Source organism: Microplitis mediator, chromosome 3 (assembly GCF_029852145.1).
Source record: "Microplitis mediator isolate UGA2020A chromosome 3, iyMicMedi2.1, whole genome shotgun sequence".
In the NCBI taxonomy this organism is placed as follows: Eukaryota; Metazoa; Arthropoda; class Insecta; order Hymenoptera; family Braconidae; genus Microplitis; species Microplitis mediator.
Genome location: NC_079971.1, coordinates 17,124,874 through 17,147,839, shown reverse-complemented (window position 1 = coordinate 17,147,839; position 22,966 = coordinate 17,124,874). Strand labels below are relative to the sequence as shown.

Sequence of the window (22,966 nt, the reverse complement as noted above, 5' to 3'; positions counted from 1 at the left end):
TGAAAATAAATTTAAAATGTTGAATAAATTATGATTTGAAATTTTTGACTTTGGAAATCCATTAAAATACTTTCGAGATGAGTATTTTTGAACTTCGATACTTATATTTGTACGGACTTCTTAATAAGTATCATTGTTAAATAAGGAACCGATTAATAAATATTAATAAACAGTAAAATAATATTTTCGACCAATGACATTAATAAAGCATGTTACAGACTGTAATGTTGATTCAAGTTATAATATTTTTAAATATCAGTTTTAATATTTCATTTTTTTCAATCTTATGAATTGTTATTTCTTTGAAACCTTTACCTTTTTTCAAATCGTCCTTTAATTTTTATCTTTTGTTTACCAATCGTTCAAGTACCTATATTTTAGTAGATTTCATAGCAATGTAGCTTTCGAAATTGTGGTTGTTTGATTGATTTTCCACATTTCGACATCATATGATATAATTCGTTGGATAGGTTCCAGAGATACTATTCGTCCGAAAATTGATGTGTATACTAAAATGATAAAACTTATTCTCTACGGAGGAAGGATGCAGAACAAGATACGCCTTTAAATATTTATCTATTTACTAAAATCTCCACACCATCTTTTTACTCAGTATGACTACTCATTCAATAATGACTTAGCTATTTGTTTCTTGACTTCCCTGGCGAATTTGAATCACGCTGGAAACACAGTGAAAGTGTAAGCACCGTGGGTCCACGGTAATTACACCGTGGGTTTGTGCCATTATACCACCATGTATACACGGTGCATCCACCGTGATTACATGGTGTACCCACGGTGGTTACACGGTGGCTTTGTGCCATTTTACCATCGTCGTTCCACGGTATGTCCCCCGTGGTTTCACGGTGTATCCACCGTGATTACGAGGTATACCCACTGATATTAATATATAATATTATAAATCTTTATATTTCGAATTCATGTAAATGTATAAAATTACATTATTTTGCATATAATCGTACACATTTATATATTCAGTCAAAAAACTTTAATATAATTTTTATATTTTTTATATAATTTCATAAATTTATATAAAATTCTACATGATCATAAAAAATTTTTAATATTTGAGTTTTAGCAAATTCTATCTAATAGCAATTTCCAAGTGAAAATCATGCTGTGCAGGAGTGTGAATTATAAAGTTTTGTGAAATAGTTAAGATACACTCGTATAACGTAACGTTATTCGAAAAACTGATTTTATAATGATTCATAAATCTTATAAAGTGGATGAAATTTTCTAATTTACTACATTTATAAATACTATAAATTATACGAACTTTTTCAAAATTTCTGGAAATAGGCTAACAAGGTCATTAGCGGGGCAGTTAAGGAAATTTCAAAGTTTCAATAATGAATGTAGTTATAAAAAACCGAGATATCAACTTACAAAATTTTTATTTAAGTTTGAAAAATTTCAACTTCTCATGTATATAATTGACCAAAACAAGTTTTTACTGTCTCGTTATTAGTAGGTATACCACTATTGGTTTCGATACTATATAAATAATAATATAATTGAATATAACACAAATAAGGAAACAATTATTTATTTGATGTCTTTAATTTTATTAAGTTCAATTTTATATAAGTAAATACAATCAACGTTATCGTTTACGTGTGAGAACTAGCACAGTGGGTAACAGATCAGACTTCAAATTCAAAGGTCTCGGGATCGAGCCTACAAGTCAGCGGATTTTTTTTTGTTTTTTTTTCGTAATAAAATTCGTTGGTACATCATGGGACGGTGGTGGTTACAAGGTGGGACCATCGTGGGTACACCGTGGAACCACGACGGGAACACCGTGTAATTACGGAAGTCTAATAATTTTGTAAATAAAAATTCTAATCAATTTAGTAATTATAGCCCTCTTCAAGGGAAAGATTTTAAGAAAAAGAAAAGGAAGTTAACTCCTAAGAGAATTTCACGGGTGATTAACTGGCAAAAAAAACAAAGGGAAAGGTTTAGGTTAAGAAATGTAAATAATGAGGTTAGGGTTAGCGGTAGGAACATATCACAAATGATGTCTTAGTGATAGGTGAGATGTCTACCCCCCTGATATGTGTACGATGGCATAGGTCAGGGATGATACCTGGGGACTGGGAGGATACCTCGGAACTGAGAGTATTCCTCAGGCTAAGGTGGTTACTCTTGACGTGTGTTCGTCGACACATGTTGGAGATGCTGACGTCGAGCACTTGAGTGATGTGCTGACGGTCAATGAGGAGGAAATTGAAGTTTTGGATTCGGGTGTAAATAATTCTGGAGACAAAGATCTATATAGTCGTATACTTACCCTTGCAGATTTGAATCACGGTGGAAACACCGTCGAAGTGTAAACACCGTGGATCCATCGTGGTTACACGGTGGGTTTGTTCAGTTTTACCACCAGGTATACACAGTGTATCCACTATGATTACGCGGTGTATCCACGGTGATTCCACGGTGGCTTGACTACTCTGTATACACGGTATTTTCACTATGATTACGCGGTGTATCCACCGTAATTCCACGGTGACTTTGTGCTATTTCACCACCGTGGAAACACGGTGTATCCACCGCGTAATCACAGTGGTAAAATGGAACAAACCCACCGTGTCTCCACCGTGATTCAAATCTGCGAGGGTATTGATTTTAATTCTCTTTTAAAATATTTGGACGCCGGTTATTTAGAGGGAGTTTTATTAGAAAGTTCCTCGGGTACCTCAGGCATGTCAATGACATTGAGGTGATCTGATAATTTAGTTTTAAATAACAATTTTAATTTTAATCAATTAAATAAAAATCATGATGATAATAATTTTGAAAATTTTTCTGATCAAGATTTAATTAATTTATGTAGTATCACGTACGACGTTTATGATGGAAGCTACACATCTGCTCTGAAAGGTCATCTTGATCTTTGAGAAAACGCGTCGTCGAATAATTTTAACTGAATTGAGTCTGTTGGCCCTGACGACATTTTAGAACCTCAACAAGTGAATCCTGAGAATGTACCATATCTCTGTGGACTCGAACCTATTTCTCAAGAACAAGAGGAGGAGGTTAAGGATGTAAAGAATCCTATGGAGGAACAATTAGATTCTGGCTTTGAGCCAGACTATTCTGTTCCTGAATATTTTGTTTCAGGTACTCCTCATCCTCCGCCACATCTCGTGCCACATTTATTGCTCATATTTCGTCTAAAAATCCTTTTCCTGCATCATTCACACATCGTATTGCTTCTCGTACAGCCTTCATACCTGGTACTAGACCCCGATCAACTCTCGCATATACGAGAAGGTATATGAGTTGAGCTCTGGTGAATTAACACCTGATGACACGCAGCGCCATAGTGTCTTGTTAGCCAACCACACGTTCTGTAAAACTAAAGGCGGAGCCCCTTTTATCATTCAGGTTAGTACAGTTGCAGGAGAGCAATACTTAAGTGTATTGGACGGTTTAAGTCATCAAGTAGTGTTGGGCATAGATTTTGCTGTCATTTGATTTGAAAATCGATTGCGGAAAACGAACTTGGCGTTTTGGCGTCAGTAATGAAGTACATCCATCTTAGCTCATCCGTTGCCGCGAAAAACCTACAAAATGTAATATATTAATTAATGAACAACGTGAAGACTTTGACCGATATTTAAGATTGCAGAAATTCGAGCCGTCACTCAATTAAGGACTAACTGATTTAGTTCAGCACACCATTGTGATAGAGGCTGGTGCTAAACCGGTAAGGATTCGTCCTTATCGACGAAGTCCAGCCATTCCTGCTGAATTAAATCAGCAATTTACTGAATGAAAAGAAAAGGGTTTTATTAGAGATAGTGTGAGTCCCTGGTCATGTTCTCCGGTTATGGTTCCGAAGGCGTCGGGCGATCTGCGTTTTAGTGTCGACTATCGTCCGGTAAACAAATTAACGTCTCCACTTGCGCACCCTTTGCCGAATATGTTGCGGATTCTCAGTGCGTTGCATCATGCCGTCTTTATTATTACGATAGACCCCAAAAAGCTTTCCACCAGATTTTAATGAGTGAGGAATCAATTCCGTACACTGCATTTCCTGTGGGAGGTTTGGGCCACTTCAAATGGTTCCGCATGCAATATGGTCTTTGTGGTGCCCGCAGCACTTTCCAAAAGGCTATGGATAGATTACGTGAATGCTTTATTAAGCTTCTTGCTTATTGTAAATTACCGATGGTGTAGGTGGAGAAGGTATTTGCATATCTGGATGATTGGGTCATAATTAGTGAGACCGAGGATGAACATAAAGAGCTTCTCTCTTTAGTGTTTGAAGTTTTTCGTAATGCTGGTCTTTTGATAAATCCCACTAAATGTAAATTCGCGCGCTCGAAAGTAAAATTCCTAGGCTTTATTGACGATTGTGAAGGAATAAGACCAGACCAAACAAAATGGCCCCAATCATCCAATACCCCCATCCCACCAATCGTAAACAACTCCGTAGATTTTGTGGCATGATTAATTGGTTTCATCGCCATTTACAAAATGTTGCCCGTGTACAAGGACCTTTCAATGAACTGTGTAGTCTTACAGCAGCTTGGGTTCGGAGTGAGAAGGAAGAGAAAGTTTTTCGAAAATTGGGAAAAGCATTAATTAATGCCAAGCCTCTCTCTATCCCAAAAGTTGTTCTACCGTACTACTTGTATACGGATGCAAGCGATACGCGTATCGATGCCTTTCTTGTACAAAAAGATTCCAATGCAAGTAAAGAGTACTTAATAACTTATTTAAGTCGCCTGTTGCGCAGAGCTGAAACACAGTAGACGACAACTGAAAACGAATGCCTTGCGGTTGTGTGGGCCATGCGTAAGCTCCGTCGCTACTTGGAAGGCGCACCATTCACCGTTATTACAGACCATTTTTCACTCAAGTGACTTCACTAACTTAAGGACCCCAGTGGTCGACTGGTTCGTTGGGCAATTGAGTTGATTGCTACCAAAGTCACGATAGAACATCGCAGAGGAACTGAGAAAAAGGGCCGGATGCACTTTCTCGCTTACACGAGGATGTTGAACCGGTCTCGTGGTCCGAAGTTCTCGAAAACCTTAAAAGCACCAACCTGAATTTCACTTTGTTACTGGCAAGATTGGTCTGATGCACGCATGGAAAACGTTATTAAAAAACTCTTATAATTTTCCAGGTTGGTGTATAGTCGACAACAGGCTAGAATAGTACAAAACGGACTAGTTGAAGGACACAATAGGCGACGACGACGCATGGAAAAGGGTGGCACGTGAGTCTAAAGTTCATGAAATCCTTCGCAGGAATCATGAAGACCCGGATGCCGCTCACCTAGGGCGTGAGAAAATGTATCAGAGAATACGTATTAAGAACTATTGGCCCGGAATGTATCGTCACATAAGCGAATACATTGACGAGTGCGAGGTTTGTAAAAAGACCAAGTATAAGCAGACATCTTCTCATGCCCCTATGCGAACTCGCCAACCTATCGAGCCTTGGGCTATCGTGGCAGCCGATGTAACTGGTCCAGTCCTCTGTTCGCGTAAAGGTATCGTATACATTTTAATAGTACAAGACCTCTATACTCGGTTTGTCGAGATTTATCCGCTGAAGAAACGAACCGGTAAAAATGTCGTTAAATCTTTACGTAATGTTTTTAGCCAATGGGGTCACCTAATGGTTTTTATTACAAGATAATAGGCGTGAGTCAATAAATAAGACTCTTCGAGATCACCTAAAGAGTGTTGACGTCAAATTAGCCCCACTGGCGGTTGTCCATCCCCAGAGGAACTCGGTTGAAAGGATTAATCGGACCCTCAAGCTGATGATAAGAGCCTATATTAACCAATATCACACCCTGTGGAATGAGCACATTGGTGACTTCCAATTGGTGTATAACTCGTCGTACAATGCGTCTATTCATTTAACACCATACTATTTAAATCATAGATGACAAACGAGTTTGTCGCCGCGAACGATTGAACTTGAAGTTTACGATTTCAAGCACGATAACTCTAAATAAAAAAATAAGATGAATCATATGGATCAGTTACGACATTAAGTCGAGACCGTGATGCGGAAGGTAAGCGATAGGCAGGCCCAATATTATAAAGAACGTGCGAAAGAGCCACCAGTACTTAAACAAGGTGATCGTGTTTACCATCCTAACCGTAAACTTTCTAAGAAATCGGATCGGTACTGTGCTACATTAGCTCATAAATTTTTGGGACCTGCTTTCGTTGATGAAATTGTAAGTCCTGTAGTTGTAAGATTTCGGGACGAAGCTGGCAAGAATCTTGGCATTTACTGCACGGCTAACTTGAAAATACCGCGATCAAGTCCACGTCATAAAGTAGTTGCGTTATAATTTCAGTAATGGCCGACTCAGGAAGCAACAAGGAGACGGCGGAGCGGCGGCTCAATAAGAATCAGCGTCGGCGGGCCCGACGCAAACGGGTCCCACCCCCAAAAACGAGTCAGAAGGCGCGAGAGGCGTACCAGGCCCGCGTCAAGGGATTCAAACATTAAATTTTAATTTAATGTTTGAATTTGTAATTGACTCGTGCCAAAAGCTGAAGTGATCTCCTCTCGCAACAACGGTCGACATAATAACAATCTACTTATCATTGGGGTCACTACCGTCGAGTTTCGACGAAGTTAGTTTTTTTTAGAAGTTGGTAGGCATGTGACCGAGAGGTTCAGGAGCCAGAGACGATGAGCTGTCGTTCTCTTGGCTATTGACACTAAACGTGAACGGATGCTTTTCCCGGACACTACAACCACTACAACTACTAATTACTACAACCATGATTACTACGATCTATTATATACGCCATTAATTGTAGCCAAGAGCTTATAAGCACACGCTGAGGAAGCTTATTTTGTCACAGTTATTGGAGTTTTTTGGAAGCGGTTTTTATTTAATTTATTACGGAGATTTGAATCTGGAGATGGTAATATTGGAGTTCGGAGGATATTGGAGTCGGAAGAATTCGAGGACGGAGTTGGAGAGATGGAGGAAGGCTGCGGTGTCGGTGGAATTTCCTTAAGAGTTGAAGTGAGTGAAGTTGGATTTTTGGTTAATTTATTTGCATAAATAATATTGGTAATTAATGAATTCAGTCGGTAGAGTTTTTTGTGATAAAATCAGTCGAGTCATTTGTAAATTTTATTCAGTCAATAGTCATTTTTAATTAATAAAATACGTCGAGTCACTTGAAATTAAATTGTCGAGTCAGTTCATCAGCCATCTTTGATTATTGGTCATGTCCATTTATTTTTTTGTAAAGCGGCCTCGCTGCAATAAATGCCATAGTTTCGATATTTAAAACCATATTATTAATCAATCATGCATTTCTTTCTTCCCCATAATTATAAACTAATTATAAGATTTTTTTCTCTCAAATAATTTTATGCTGCGTGGACCAGTACAGGGCTATCCTCGTCCTGAGATTACTGAGCATAGCTGGACAGGTACGTAAGAAACCTTGAGTCTTACACATGTGTGGGCCCTTATTCTATTACCACCACATCAGTTAATAAAATAAGTAGATACATTACAACTATTATATTTAGTATGTAAGTTAAGCTAAGTTTACTACATTTGTTGTGTAACATTGTTGCTACTAGTTTCAATTATTTAGAATTGAATTTATTTTAAAATTCGCGGGTCCTTTGCTGGCGGAGGGTGGGATTGACTTATAGGAAGAGTGTCCGGCCAACCTCAAGAGGAAAGTCTGCGGTTGCGGCAACATTGGAGCTCTGTTGACTGCAATTCGAATTTTCGAATTACGCGGTGTAAACTGCGTCGGCGCAGGACCTGGCAGGAGCATGAAAAGTGATCGAGAAGACGTGATGTCAACTCCCAAATCAATGAAGTTAGGAAAATTGTCAACCTCTGTAGACGACCAGGACAATTGGAGTCAGTGGCCGCTCTGTGAACCGGAAAAAGACGGGGTAAGGATTGTGATTTTCTTTTATTCAATGCGATTGTCGTTTGTTGAATATAAAGTTAACTAAAGTATTAAATTCACTGAGTGATTTGTAATCGGGTATTTGGATTTCACTCGGTTTAAGTGCTGGAAGCATTAAAGAGTAAGAACTTTGTAATTCTTTCGTTGCATTATCACTTGTTAACCCCCCGGTAGTTGTTGGTCGCCACGGTGGAAAATTTACGTGTGTGAATATTAAATTAATTTTATTCTATCACCCTGAATGATACATATACTCACTATAATAATAATTGAAAATGATTGTTAATAAGATTTCGACTTTATTGTTAGTAATTACTGGCAATTGCGCGTGGTAGATACATCCATATATATATATTTATTGGTTGAGGTGATAATATAAATGATTAAAACCAACTAATTAATTTAAACAAATGTTTTATTTAAATAAACGAAAGTAACAAAGTGATTTAAAGTATACAGTAAAGGAAAAATGCTTGGATGCGTATATGCAGTCCAGCGCTCTATTACTTATTCTCTCTGAATGTGGTAGAGATGGATAAATGAAAAAAGTCGATGTCCGACGGAAACTGTCGAATTTTATCGATCGCGTCACCTAGTAGCAACGCTACAGAATTCCCTTTGTTTTTTTTTTTTTTCTTAATTTTAATACACGACAATTGAAGTAATGGAATATTTACAAATGATATGAATAAATAAATAATTAAATGAATGAACATAATAAAAAGGTGAATGATTACTTTGTGAAAAAAACATTTATGTGAAAAAAAAAATTAAATCAAATTTTTAAACATTGAACCGGACTCGGCGTTTTATGGTATCGGTTGCTGTGTTAATCGGCTGGGAGTTTGTTGTTATTGTCGCCGTGTTGACTGTATTTTCCTCGTAAACTGGCTTTAATCTGTCCACAGAAATGGCGATTTGTCGTCCACGAAAATCGACGATGAAATATTTGTCGTGTCGGGTTATGACACGACATGGACCTTCGTACGACGCTGAGAAAGATGGTCCAACCTGGTCATTCCGAACCAGTATGTGGCTGCAAGTACTAAGGTTCCTGAAATAGAAAACAAAATGCTTGCCGTGACGCGACATTTCGGCCGGTGCCAATGAATTATAATGACGTTTCAATGTATTAATGATATCGTGAGGTGTAGTTTTGTAACTGGGAGTGAGTAACTCACCAGGTAAACGAATTGGCTCACCGTACACTAGTTCAGCCGGGGTCGTCTGTATGTTGTCTTTCCAGGCAGCGCGTAGCCAAGCAAAACAGCTGGTAATGCGTCATACCATGACTCTTGATGACACAAAAGTCCTGACTTTAATTGACAATATAAACGTTATACAAAGTTATGCGTTTCGGTACTCCGTGGCGTGGAATTCAGTACAGCGATAGTGCGTGTGCTATCATCTCTACAGTTCTATTGAATAACGGGACCGCCTCAGGAAACCTCGTGAATCGGTAGATGATAGTCAGGCATTGATTAAAGCCTCTTGACGATTTTAAAGACACTAGATCGATATGAATGTGCTCGAATCGTTCAGTTGGAGGTTCAAAACTGGCGATCGGTAATGACACGTGTCTCTGAATTTTATTTTTCTGACAATCGATGCAAGGTTTCGCCCATTCACGGCAATCTTTATTAATCGATGGCCAGACGTATCATTTGGAGACCATTGTTAATGATCCTTTGATTTTGGGATGAGCTAGCGAGTGCAGAGAATTAAACACCTTTTTTCTCAGCGGCTCTAGAATGTATGGTCGCACCGTACCTGACGTAATGTCACAGTACGATTCTAAACCGTTGTCGAAATTGATTCGTCGAAGCAGCAACGCGGTTGTCTGTTGCAGCAGTTGTTGAAGCTCGAGATCTTGCTTCTGTGCATCGGCAAGTTCTTTCGATGTGATAGCAGTAGACACTGCTTCGACTCGTGAAAATGTGTCAGTGACAATATTGTCGTTGCCCGATACATGTCTAATGTCAGTCGTAAATTGACCGATGAAATCCAAACGGCGGAATTGCCATGGTGAAGCTCTCTCCGTACGCTGTTTAAATGCGTGTTGGAGCGGTTTGTGATCTGTGTAGATCGTTATGTGTCGACCCTCGAAAATACGCAGGAAATGTCTCACGGCTTCTTAGATCACGTGTAGTTCTCGATCATAAATCAAAAATTTTTTGATCGACGGCTGTAATTTCTGGCTAAAGAAAGCCAGCGGCTGCCAGTCATTGTTTATCCGTTGCTGGAGGATGACACCGATCCCGATTCCTGATGCATCAGTAAAAACTGCCCAATCCACGTTGGTTCTTGGATGCACGAGAAGTGTTGCATCAGCGAGAGATCGTTTAGCGGCATGAAAAGCGATTTGCAAATCAGCTGTCCAGTTGACAAGATGCGATCCTTTGATTTTCGGTCCTTCCAGTACTTATTTTAACGGCACTAAAATTTCTGCAGCGTTCTTAATGAACTTTCTGTAGAAATTAATTGTGCCGAAGAATCCACGAAGTGCTTTACTGGTTTTTTGAGGCTGGAGATTAACGACAGCCTCAACTTTTTCCCGCAGTGGTTTAATGCCGTGTTCGTTGATTAAATAACCGAGGAATTTAACTTCGGATTTGCCTAGCTGGCACTTCGAAACGTTTATCACTAGTCCATAATCACGAAGACGTTGAAATAATATCTTGAGGTGTTTTAAATGCTCCTCTTCGTCTTTGGATGCGACTAGTATATCGTCGATATATGGAAATATGAAATCCAGACAGGTGATTTCGTCGATAAATATCTGGAACGTCTGTGCTGCATTTTTGAGTTCAAAAGTCATGTATGAAAACTCGAATAAGCCAAACGGAGTGATAATAGCTGTTTTCTCGACATCTTCTGGAGCTACTCGAAATTGGAGGAAGACTTTGGTAAAATCGACGACAGAAAAAATTCGTTTCTCGTGTAAATACGCCGCAAAATCATCTATATATCGAAGCGCATATTTATCGATAAGAGTACGGTCGTTTGATGGGCGATAATCGCCACATGGTCTCCATCCACCGTCCTTTATCTGGACCATGTGTAATGGCGAAGACCAAGCACTCTGCGATGGCCGACAAATGCCTTGCTCAATCATTTTACGGAACTCGTCTTGAGCAATATTTAATTTGTCCGGTGGTAAGCGACGGGCTTTGCTAGAAACAGGTGGACCAGGTGTTGTACGAATATGCTGCACCGTTGAATGTTTCCTTTTCTTATTGTCGGACGGATCAGGTCATGTGATATCGGCGAACTCACATAGCAGTTTCATATAAACGGAATCACCATCCACAGCCTTGATTTTGTCCAATGCTGTTGTTGCGTGGAAATAACCGGATGATGTCAAACCTGTAATACCGTCACGTAAGCATTTGCGTTTGAGGTCGACTAGCAAGTCATAATGACTCAAAAAATCAGCCCCAAGTATCGGTTTGGTGACATCGGCAACAATAAAATTCCACGTGAAATCTCGACGCAGTCCGAGATTCAGTGTTTATAATGATAAACCATAGGTTCCGATAATCGTGCCGTTTGCGGCATAAAGCTGATAACCTATGGGAGTTGGTTGCGATTTCATCGAGCCGCGAGAAAAAACTGATAAATTAGAGCCAGTGTCCACGAGAAACTCGGTCCCAGTGACTCGATCTTTAATAAATAATCGGCGTGAAATCGATTGAAAATCACTCTACGCCGCTAGTGATTCTCGTTGGCATTTCCCTGCCATTTACAGCCAGGTGCGCGTGATCGGGCATTTTTACCATGCTTGTAATGATACCAGCAATAGTCAAATTTTTTAATTTTCCGAGGACGATGGTGTCGGTATTCTCTGGATCGTGTATTTGGAAGTTGCTCCTGAGCAAGCATTTCGCTATACTCGGCAGTCAACAGTGCAAGTTGCTTATGCAAAGCAGCGAGTTCCTCTGCGGCGAATGCGTACATTTTGAAATATAAAATATAAGAATAATATCACCTGCACTTAAAATTATATTATTTTAATTTTTCTACGTATCCAGTGATGACTCGTCTTATTATATCGAAAATATTGTTGGAAATGATGAAAAAAAAGTACTGTGAAAGTTTGAGCACTTAATATTAATATTCACAGCTGTCGCATCGCAATTTTCTATTTCCCGTTTGAATAACATGGGAAGATTTATTTTTTAAGCTATGGAATTTTGTAGCTCACGGTGGGACCAATACTTTTAAATGTTCAAGACATTTTCTTATGGGAAATTTGACGGTCTACAAAAAAGGTCAACTATAATTTTTCGATATTTTTATTTCTTCAAAAGTTATTCGATGTTAAAGTTAGATTGACGATAAATTTTTGCATTTTGTTAATTTTTTGACGCAACCATCAACTTTATCCGAAAATTTTAGAGGACATTTTTTGTAGAGCATTTTATTTTCTATAACTTATTTCAAAGAAAATTTTCGATATTTTTCGCAAGTCGTGAGTTATTTGCAATTGACTGAAAATTTAATATAATTAATTTTAAGCAACAAATTTAGATTATTTAAGAAAATTTTCAGTTTCAGAATCCCCCACTCAAAACCCCACCTAAATTATTATTATTATTATTTTATCGGATATTCTCGAATTTTTCTCTATTTCAACCAATGAAATATAAGAAAAAATCCGTTACTTATGTTGGAGGTGATACGTTTAAGTGGGGGGTGAAAAATATAAGAAGGACTCATTTCATCATACTTTAACGTGGTTTTACATTAAAGCTGAGTTGACTTGTCTTCACTCAAGAAATAACTTTAAAAAATATAAGGTAAGTCTAGAAAATTTTCAATTATCATAATTATTTTCGTATATTTTTTATTTTTTATTAATTTCCAAAACTTTATTTACCATGATTATTGGTACTAATTTGTTTATTTTTTTAATTTTTAGAAAATGGACTTCACGATAATAAATGATGTCAATAAATTGAAGGGATTTTTACCAGTTAAAAAATTCAACGAGTTGGATATATATAGCACGACCATACGTATAATCCAAAAATCTACCGTCAGATTCTTCTGTTGATTGCAAATGGAAAATCTCATCAACTTCTTGATCATCAGGTGCCACCTAGGTTACCCATTCTGATGGAGGTATTATGAGATCTGGTGATGTTGAGGGGGATTTTTGAGAGGTCCTGTTACGTTCTGGCTTTAATTAAATTTAATTAAAAATTTTTAGAAATTTTTTTTTTGTGCAGTGGGCGAATAAACGGTTCGACACTTCTTAGAATCATAATTAAATAATAAATTAATAAATCATTACTTTGTTGGCGATATTATTTTTATTCGCCGCCAACAATGTAACGGAAATCTCTTGCGATAAGAGAGTCGCCGTGGCTCGCGGATAGTCTAAACAGATGACGATGCATGAGACCCGGGCCACGACGATTCTCTCATAGGAAACCTGAGATGAAACGTTAACAGTTTTGATAATGTATTATACCAAGGAGCGACGGAATCAAGTCAGTTGATCACAAGATCTAGTAAAGCTAGAACTCTATACAAATCCGCTGGCTTGATCCTGTCACTCGGACTTTAAGGCAAAATATACATATCTATCCATATTTCTTCAAAATACATTTTCCTTTTTAACTTTGAGTGCCGCCACTGGCAGCCCAATATTAATACACACCTCATACTGGGCGCCGATACTGACAGCCCAAGCACTTCCTTGCTGACTTCCAAAATTCATGCCTAGAAGCCGAAGGGCAGGTAAAAAGGCCCAATTACGTCGGGTCCTTCGTACAATCCATGAGGATCTCGGTCGTTCAGTTTACCAACACCGCCGCCTAGAAATTGTTGCCGAGGAAGTTCTTCTCGATCCAGTGACGTTGGTTATTCCCAATTCGGGTATCGCGTTAAGTGAGGTTCGTGAGTTGTCGAGCTCTTGTGTTGTTGAGTCGTCGAGCTCTTGTGTCGTTGAGCCTTTCCCCATGGAAAAAAAATATGTTTAAAATATAAAAAAAATATATTTGCGAATATATTAAAAATATATTTAAAATGTATGTAAAATATATTTTACATGTATAAAACATATATTTCTATTATATCACTTTTGGCCGTTTTTCGTATATTTAAAATCTATCTAAAAGATAAGTGGAATATATGCACACATATATAAACGATATATATGCAGAATATATTCGGAATATATCTCAGGAAATACATATAGAATATATAAAAATATATTTTACATATATTTTAGTATATTCGCAGATTCAGAGTCTAGTACGAGAGAAATGTTCCAATGGAGCAGTCCAATTAGATAGTTCCACTTGAGCACCAGGTGCTCCAAGTGGTGAAGCTGTCTAAGAGGGCCAGTAATCGTTGGATTTTTTGTCAGAAAAACGCAAAGAGGAATCGAAAAAATTGTTTTCAGCGAACCGGACAGTTCCACGTGGGCACCAAGTGTCGCAGCTGTCCAAATGGGCCTGGACTCTCTGCAGTCTTGTAAAAAAAAATAAAAAGGAGTAAAAAAAATTACTTCCAGCCAACTGGACACTTCCTCTTGGAAACCAAGTGTCAAAGCTGTTCAAGTGCATGTGGACTCTCTACAGTCTTGTAAAAAAAATTAAAAAGGAGTAAAAAAAAATTACTTCCAGCCAACTGGACACTTTCACTTGGAAACCAAGTGTCAAAGCTGTCCAAGTGGGCCTGGACTCTCTGCAGTCTTGTAAAAAAAATTAAAAAGGAGTAAAAAAAATTACTTCCAGCCAACTGGACACTTCCTCTTGGAAACCAAGTGTCAAAGCTGTTCAAGTGCATGTGGACTCTCTACAGTCTTGTAAAAAAAATTAAAAAGGAGTAAAAAAAAATTACTTCCAGCCAACTGGACACTTTCACTTGGAAACCAAGTGTCAAAGCTGTCCAAGTGGGCCTAGACTCTCTGCAGTCTTGTAAAAAAAATTAAAAAGGAGTAAAAAAAAATTACTTCCAGCCAACTGGACACTTTCACTTGGAAACCAAGTGTCAAAGCTGTCCAAGTGGGCCTAGACTCTCTGCAGTCTTGTAAAAAAAATTATTTTCAGCTAACCAGACAGTACCACTTGGGCATTAAGTGTCGGAGCTGTCCAAGTGGACCTGGACTCTCTACAGTCTTGTAAAAAAAATTAAAAAGGAGTAAAAAAAATTACTTCCAGCCAACTGGACACTTCCGATTGGAAACCAAGTGTCAAAGCTGTCCAAGTGCATCTGGACTCTCTACAGTCTTGTAAAAAAAAATTAAAAAGGAGTAAAAAAAATTACTTCCAGCCAACTGGACACTTCCACTTGGGCATCAAGTGTCGGAGCTGTCCAAGTGGACCTGGACTCTCTACAGTCTTGTAAAAAAAATTAAAAAGGAGTAAAAAAAATTACTTCTAGCCAACTGGACACATCCTCTTGGAAACCAAGTGTCAAAGCTGTCCAAGTGGGCCTAAACTCTCTGCAGTCTTGTAAAAAAAATTATTTTCAGCTAACCAGACAGTACCACTTGGGCATCAAGTGTCGAAGCTGTCTAAGTGGACCTGGACTCTCTACAGTCTTGTAAAAAAAATTAAAAAGGAGTAAAAAAAAATTATTTTCAGCTAACCAGACAGTACCACTTGGGCATCATGTGTCAAAGCTGTCCAGGTGGGCCTGAACTCTCTACAGTCTTGTGAAAATAATTAAAAAGGAGTAAAATAAAATTACTAATTTTTTTTACTCCTTTTTATTTTTTTTACAAGACTTCAGAGAGTCCAGGCCCACTTGGACAGTTGCGACACTTGGTGCCCAAGTGGGACAGTCCATTTGGCTGAAAGTAATTTCTTTTACTCCTCTTTATTTTTTTTCACAAGACTGCAGAGAGTCCAGGCCTACTTGGACAGTTGCGACACTTAGTGCCCAAGTGGGATAGTCCATTTGGCTGAAAGTAACTTTTTTTTTCTCCTTTTTATTTTTTTTCACAAGACTGCAGAGAGTCCAGGCCCACTTGGACAGTTGCGACACTTGGTGCCCAAGTGGGACAGTCCATTTGGTTGAAAGTAATTTCTTTTACTCCTCTTTATTTTTTTTTACAAGACTGCAGAGAGTTCAGGCCTACTTGGACAGTTGCGACACTTGGTGCCGAAATGGGACAGTCCATTTGGCTGAAAGTAATTTTTTTTACTCCTTTTTATTTTTTTTCACAAGACTGCAGAAAGTCCAGGCCTACTTGGACAGTTGCGACACTTGGTGTCCAAGTGGGACAGTCCATTTGGCTGAAAGTAATTTTTTTTACTCCTTTTTATTTTTTTTTACAAGACTGCAGAGAGTCCAGGCCCATTTGGACAGCTGCGACACTTGGTGCCCACGTGGAACTGTCCGGTTCGCTGAAAACAATTTTTTCGATTCCTCTTTGCGTTTTTCTGACAAAAAATCCAACGATTACTGGCCCTCTTAGACAGCTTCACCACTTGGAGGACCTGGTGCTCAAGTGGAACTATCTAATTGGACTGCTCCATTGGAACAGTTCTCTCGTACTAGACTCTGAATCTGCGAATATACTAAAATATATGTAAAATATATTTTATATGTATTTTCTGAGATATATTCCGGATATATTCCGCATATTGTGTTTATACATGTGTGCATATATTCCACATATATTTTAGATAGATTTTAAATATACGAAAAACGGCCAAAAGTGATATAATAGATATATATGTTTTATACATGTAAAATATATTTTCCATACATTTTAAATATATTTTTAATATATTCGCAAATATATTTTTTTCATATTTTAAATATATTTTTTTTCCATGGGGGTTTGAGCTCTTGTGCGAGTGATAGCAAGCCGAATATTGTTATGATTTTGCGTTATTCGACTCTTGGTCAATATTTTATGTTGTGAAGTGACTATTATTATTTATATTATTGTTTATTGTTTATTATACCCGCAGAAACATTATAATTTAAAATATATCGGGTTAAATGGCTACCAACCCGGGATTTATTTAAATTTATTATTTATTTATTGCATACTATCTCTTTCTTGCTTTCCTTTTCCAACACCTGAAACTGCTCTCTGATTATTTTCTATTATTTCATTTTTCATTTCATTTCTTATTTATTGTTTATTTTGTTATTTTGTTCGTGGGGTACACGAACTGGCGCCCGATTCGGTTATCTAACCCAGCCTGGGAAGAGCTGTCTATCTATTGGGGATCGTGGGCATCTCCAAGGGATTTTTGGTTTCGTTTATTATTTTTTTATTTTCAGTTTACCATCGGTGGGCCTTAACGGCTATTCTGCACATACCACACTCCGCCGTGGGTTGTGACGAATAGTAGAGAACGTTATAGAACTAAGCCTTCAAAGCTCTTCCTGTCCAGAGGAGGATTCACGGGCGAACCCAGTCTTCTGGACTGGTATCAGTGAGGGTTGGCAGTTGGATCCAGTGGACGTTCCATCCGTGCATCCACCCAGCATCCCTTTCCACGACCCTTGTTACGGGTACTATTCAGAGGCCTATTTCAAGGCCACCGGCCGAGACGAGTACGCACTAGCGGAGACGAAGAAATTACGGAAAAAAGGGATTATTTGGGCCGACCTATGGGGCCCATAATCTCCACCATGGTAAGTCATTGAACTTTTTGCATAAAATAAGAGAAGGTCAACAGCTGACGCATCTGGGGTCTATTGACACCCTAACGACGTCAACCTGGTCAAATTAAAAATATTCTGTATGATCAATAGATAAGTCAGAATGTAACAGTCCGAATTTAATTTCATGAATTCTACTTCTTCATTCAAATTCAATATCTTAACTATTAATACACTGGTCACAGAAATTAAGGGATAGAAAAAAAATTGGAAATTTTTAGGTGATTTTCAACATGCTGTAACTCGGTGAAAAATGGTCGTATAAAAAAACTAAAAAAAGCAAATTTTAGCCTTAAGTTTCTAGTTTTCAGATCTGGACCTCAAAATTTTTGATCATGTACGGTTCCGGAGTAATCATAAGAAAACCAACGAAAAAAAAATTTTCAAAATTTTTGCTGGTCTTTCAATACCTCTATGGGCGACAATACCTCTATGGGCGACAATACCTCTATGGGCGACAATAAATTTGTTTGAAAATCCGACTGTCTGACTGTTTTCGGAAATTTTATGCCCTTTAATTTGGTGGCCTTAAAAAGTCTCTACGACGATTTGGCGCCGAGTTATCATTGATCAAAGCAAAAAAGTCCATTTTGGCTTTGATAATCAATAACTCCGGATGTATTGGTCGTACAGAGAATGGAAGCAGGGTTTTGAAAACTGGAAAACATTCTCTATAAGGCAAAATTAGTGGCATTTGATAGAAAAATTTTTTTTAAAGCGATATTGTTTGGTAAAAAACAGGTCAAAATTCACAAATTTAAGGATATTCGGAAATCTTGCTATTACTTTGGATATAACGGATGAACAAAGGATATCTTCGACTTTTTTTCAACCTCAAAGTGTCTTGAAAAAACCCTGAAAATTTCAAATCGCTGCGATTTTTCTTTCTTAGTGCCCCGAAGCTTTAAATTTATCGATTTTGTCAAAAATCACCATAATTGGTAGTTTCTCGGTTCTTGTTCATTTTTTCGATTTGAAAATGGTTTTTTTACCGATAAACTTCATTTCTTTGATCAAAAAGATCGATTATCGAAAAAAATTGAAAAAAAAAAAAATTTTGAAAAAAAATTTTTTTTTTTTCAAAATTTTTTTTTTTGTTGTATCTGCAATGATTTATCATTGTAAAAAAAAATTTTAAAATTTTTTTTACCGCTGTAACTGCATCTGCTTCAAATGTCAACTTAACAAACATACCCTTTGGGTAACTCTAATTTTTTTTGACAATGATAAATCATTGCAGATACAACAAAAAAAAATTTTGAAAAAAAAAAATTTTTGAAAAAAAAAATTTGAAAAAAAAAAAAAATTTCTTTCAAAATTTTTTTTTTTTCAATTTTTTTTGATAATCGATCTTTTTGATCAAAGAAATGAAGTTTATCGGTAAAAAAACCATTTTCAAATCGAAAAAATGAACAAAAACCGAGAAACTACCAATTATGGTGATTTTTGACAAAATCGATAAATTTAAAGCTTCGGGGCACTAAGAAAGAAAAAGCGCAGCGATTTGAAATTTTCAGGGTTTTTTCAGGACACTTTGAGGTTGAAAAAAAGTCGAAGATATCCTTTGTTCATCCGTTATATCCAAAGTTATAGCAAGATTTCCGAATATCCTTAAATTTGTGAATTTTGACCTGTTTTTTACCAAACAATATCGCTCTAAAAAAAATTTTTCTATTAAATGCCACTAATTTTGCCTTATTGAGAATGTTTTCCAGTTTTCAAAACTCTGCTTTCATTCTCTGTACGACCAATACATCCGGAGTTATTGATTATCAAAGCCAAAATGGACTTTTTTGCTTTGATCAATGATAACTCGGCGCCAAATCGTCGTAGAGACTTTTTAAGGCCACCAAATTAAAGGGCATAAAATTTCCGAGAAAAGTCAGACAGTCGGATTATTCAAAAAAATTTATTGTCGCCCATAGAGGTATTGAAAGACCAGAAAAAATTTTGAAAATTTTTTTTTCGTTGGTTTTCTTATGATTACTCCGGAACCGTACATGATGAAAAATTTTGAGGTCCAGATCTGAAAACTAGAAACTTAAGGCTACAATTTGCTTTTTTTGGTTTTTTTATACGACCATTTTTCACTGAGTTACAGCATGTTGAAAATCACCTAAAAATTTCGGATTTTTTTTCTATCCCTTAATTTCTGTGACCAGTGTATATCTAGAGTTGCGCTAACACTGAAGGATATTAGTAATCAATAAGTTAATGCTAGGCTCAAATAATGGTATCTTAACTATTACTATATGTAGAGTTGCGCCAAGAATATTCGATTATTTAAAATGAATATATTGCTTTTTCATAATGAACGTAAATTTAATTCTCCATAATTAACTCTACCATTAATTTCTATTAAAGCAAATATTTTATTTATAAATATATCGTTTTTTCAGCGTCTTCATCAAAATAGTGTTGAAGTGAGTTTACATTGACTCTAGTACAGAGCACTTAAGACAAGTCATTTAATATTTTTTTTCTAAAGTTATAATATAACTGCATAGAGGAAAAACATCAAAATTATTCAAAGTTCTTTTGAAAATCATTGTTTGTCGGAGTTGTGTCTAATAAAAAATAAAAAAAAAATAAAAAAATGAACCATCGAACGTTATGGTACGCTCAAATTATTAACCAAACAATCTAGCTGATATCTTAATCATATTAATTTTCATTCGTCATAGACCCCATGCATGCAATGATGTTTGTAACCATTCAGCGCAAATAGAATTGGATAAAGTAAGTGTTGCAAGTGAAGACGATATTTTTGGTGACTGCGGCGAATACAATCGTCAGCGTACAGAAGAGAAACATATGAAATTCGTCAATCAAGAAAAAAGAAATCGATTTACAAATTTTATATTGGAAGAGTTTATTATTAACCTCCAAAGATCGTAAGGATTTTGAACAAGCTTGCCATAAAATTACGTTCATGTTAACTAATTTAATGTTCAAAGCTTACAAAAACTGACATTATAAAATTAATATCTTAATTTAACGTATAGCTCTAAATTATTTATTTGTAATCGAAAAAATAATCTATATCATAAGGTATGATAAATTAAGAATGATACAATAGATAGTTTTGTTATTCTTACCAACTTTCTCTCCCTCCCTTGATACAATATACAAGCTTATTTACTTGATGTGCTACTTAATAGATCACATATATAACTGTATGACCATATTAAATGAAGAGATTGAGGTGGCTGATTCAGAGTAAGGATATAACATAGACTGCTAGTCTGGGTTTAGCTTGGTGAAGAGAGCTGATTCCCCCCGAATAAAATTAGAGGATGTAGGGGGGGTTCATAATGTTGATTTTTTTTTTTTTTTGATAAGATTATGGAGAAAGGAAATTCTTCTCAATTTTAAACTGTGATTTATGCTCGTATATTTTGTTTTGTTTATTGCTCAAGTTTTGTTTTTGAATAAACTTTAAGATATGTCTGCTGTAACACATGATTCATATTATCAACAACTTTCAACATTTTTTTTTCTTAAAATTCTATGTTTTATCTAATCTTTTTTAACTTTTCTATGAAATCCTCACTGTTTGATTAAATTTGTAGTGGGGATTCATATATTATAAATGCAGTTATTCAAAATCTTGACAGTTCGTCACTAGCTTTGCTTAAAAAATAATGCTGAAGAGCGTTAATCAATAAATTCAGTAACACTGAGTTGAAAAATCTCAATTCCAAGACTCAAACATTTCATGCTCATTGAAGTAAACGTAAGAAAATCGATGAGCTTGAATATAGTAAAGAAAAATATTGCAATCAAGTATACTTATGAAAAGGTATTATACACAAAATTGTTAGATCTGAATTCTAGCACTTTAAATGAGTATTAAACGTATTTCTTTAAGAAATTAAAAGAGTCTCAAAATCGTATAGTTGATAAGAAATAATAGATATGATGGAAATAATCATCGATTTCACAGGATTTGAAATGCCAAATCGTAATCTTATCATTAAAGAACTCTGCACGATTGATGTTTCCAAGGATCTCTCTAATGAATGGGTTTTTAATTGTGATTATTACTTCTTTAAACCACCATTAGATGTCAACCATACAGTTATGTGTAACCGGGATTCGGTAATAGTTCTTCAACGTCATGCTCGAGGGATAACTAGAACCTGGTGGCTGCCTACGGTAACTGGACAACGAGGGATAAACTAACTCTTTCTCATACCTACTGGATTTGCTGAGGCAAAGTTACAGGGCGCATGCGCGGGCCTGGGGTACAAGGTAGTAACCGACTCGCTGAGGGGCAGGACGGACAATTCTGAGCAAACCACAGTACAGCTCGCATCCTTTCTTTCAACAACTATATTCTATATTCTGTTCTACACAAAACGTTTTCTTGTAACTGAGTCATTTTACGTCAACGGGAGTCCAAGGAAGCCTGGAATTATTATCTGTCAGGAGTCTTAGTTCACTGGAGTTCATTTGAAGGAGTTGGAGTTTTATTATTTACAAAACCATTCAAGAAACTTGGAGATGTGGTCCTGGGCCGATTTAGACGCCAAGAGAGCCAAGATGGCTGAGTCTCGTGACGTAGGTGTCTTATAAATAATAAAGTTTTATACAAATTAAATATTGCTCTGGTAAGAATAATCTTACCATTTAAATTATATAAATTCGCTTTTATTATAAATAATTTCTCTCAGCTGGAGAGCTAAAATTAAATTTGAAATTTCTGTCAGTGTTGAAAGTGAGAATTAATTAATATTAAAATTATAAATTGTACAATAAATTAAAGTAAAATCATAAAGTCGAGTCAGTGCGGTGCCCGCCATTTTGGCGTCTATAAATTGTCAAGGTCAATCTTAATTCTCACCAACTTGTGTCGTTAAATATTGTCGCGGTTTTATTTTATTTAATTATTGTAAAGTGGGGTCTGTTGTCTGGGAAATATTGGTTAAATAAAAATTGTCATTTAGTTTTATATACATATATATCACCTGTATAAATCTCTTATTTCATAAGCTACCTGCACACTCAATATCTTTAATTATTCTTTGTGACCAGGATCGGGTATTCCCCGCCCTGTAGAAGAGCTAGTCACAAAACAGTTGATTTCATCAACTGAATTTAATCTTGGCTTCCTGGACAGGGGGTCACACCCTGGACTGGGGGTCTCGGTTATAATGACTAATGATATTGTAGATCAATGTGGTAACGCGAATGGTATTAAGTGGGACACTGGTGATTTGTCTTATGAATCAATAGACGAGGTGATCATAAAACTGGCTGATAAAGCTCGTTACTTTTACGTCCAAGGAAAACAGAAACAGGAATGGCTTGAAAATATCATTGATTGTGCGGTCCCAGTAATTAATCTAGAGTGCATGAAATAT

The 22,966-nt window shown here is 36.6% G+C and overlaps 1 long non-coding RNA gene across 1 annotated transcript; it reads left to right on the top strand.

The window, feature by feature from the left end:
- Positions 1 to 16,752: 16,752 nt before the first annotated feature.
- Positions 16,753 to 20,599, top strand: LOC130665221 (uncharacterized). The gene is made up of 3 exons (XR_008989521.1): positions 16,753 to 17,573; positions 20,000 to 20,216; positions 20,285 to 20,599. It is a non-coding gene; the product is annotated as an uncharacterized LOC130665221 (long non-coding RNA).
- The last annotated feature ends 2,367 nt before the right edge of the window (positions 20,600 to 22,966 follow it).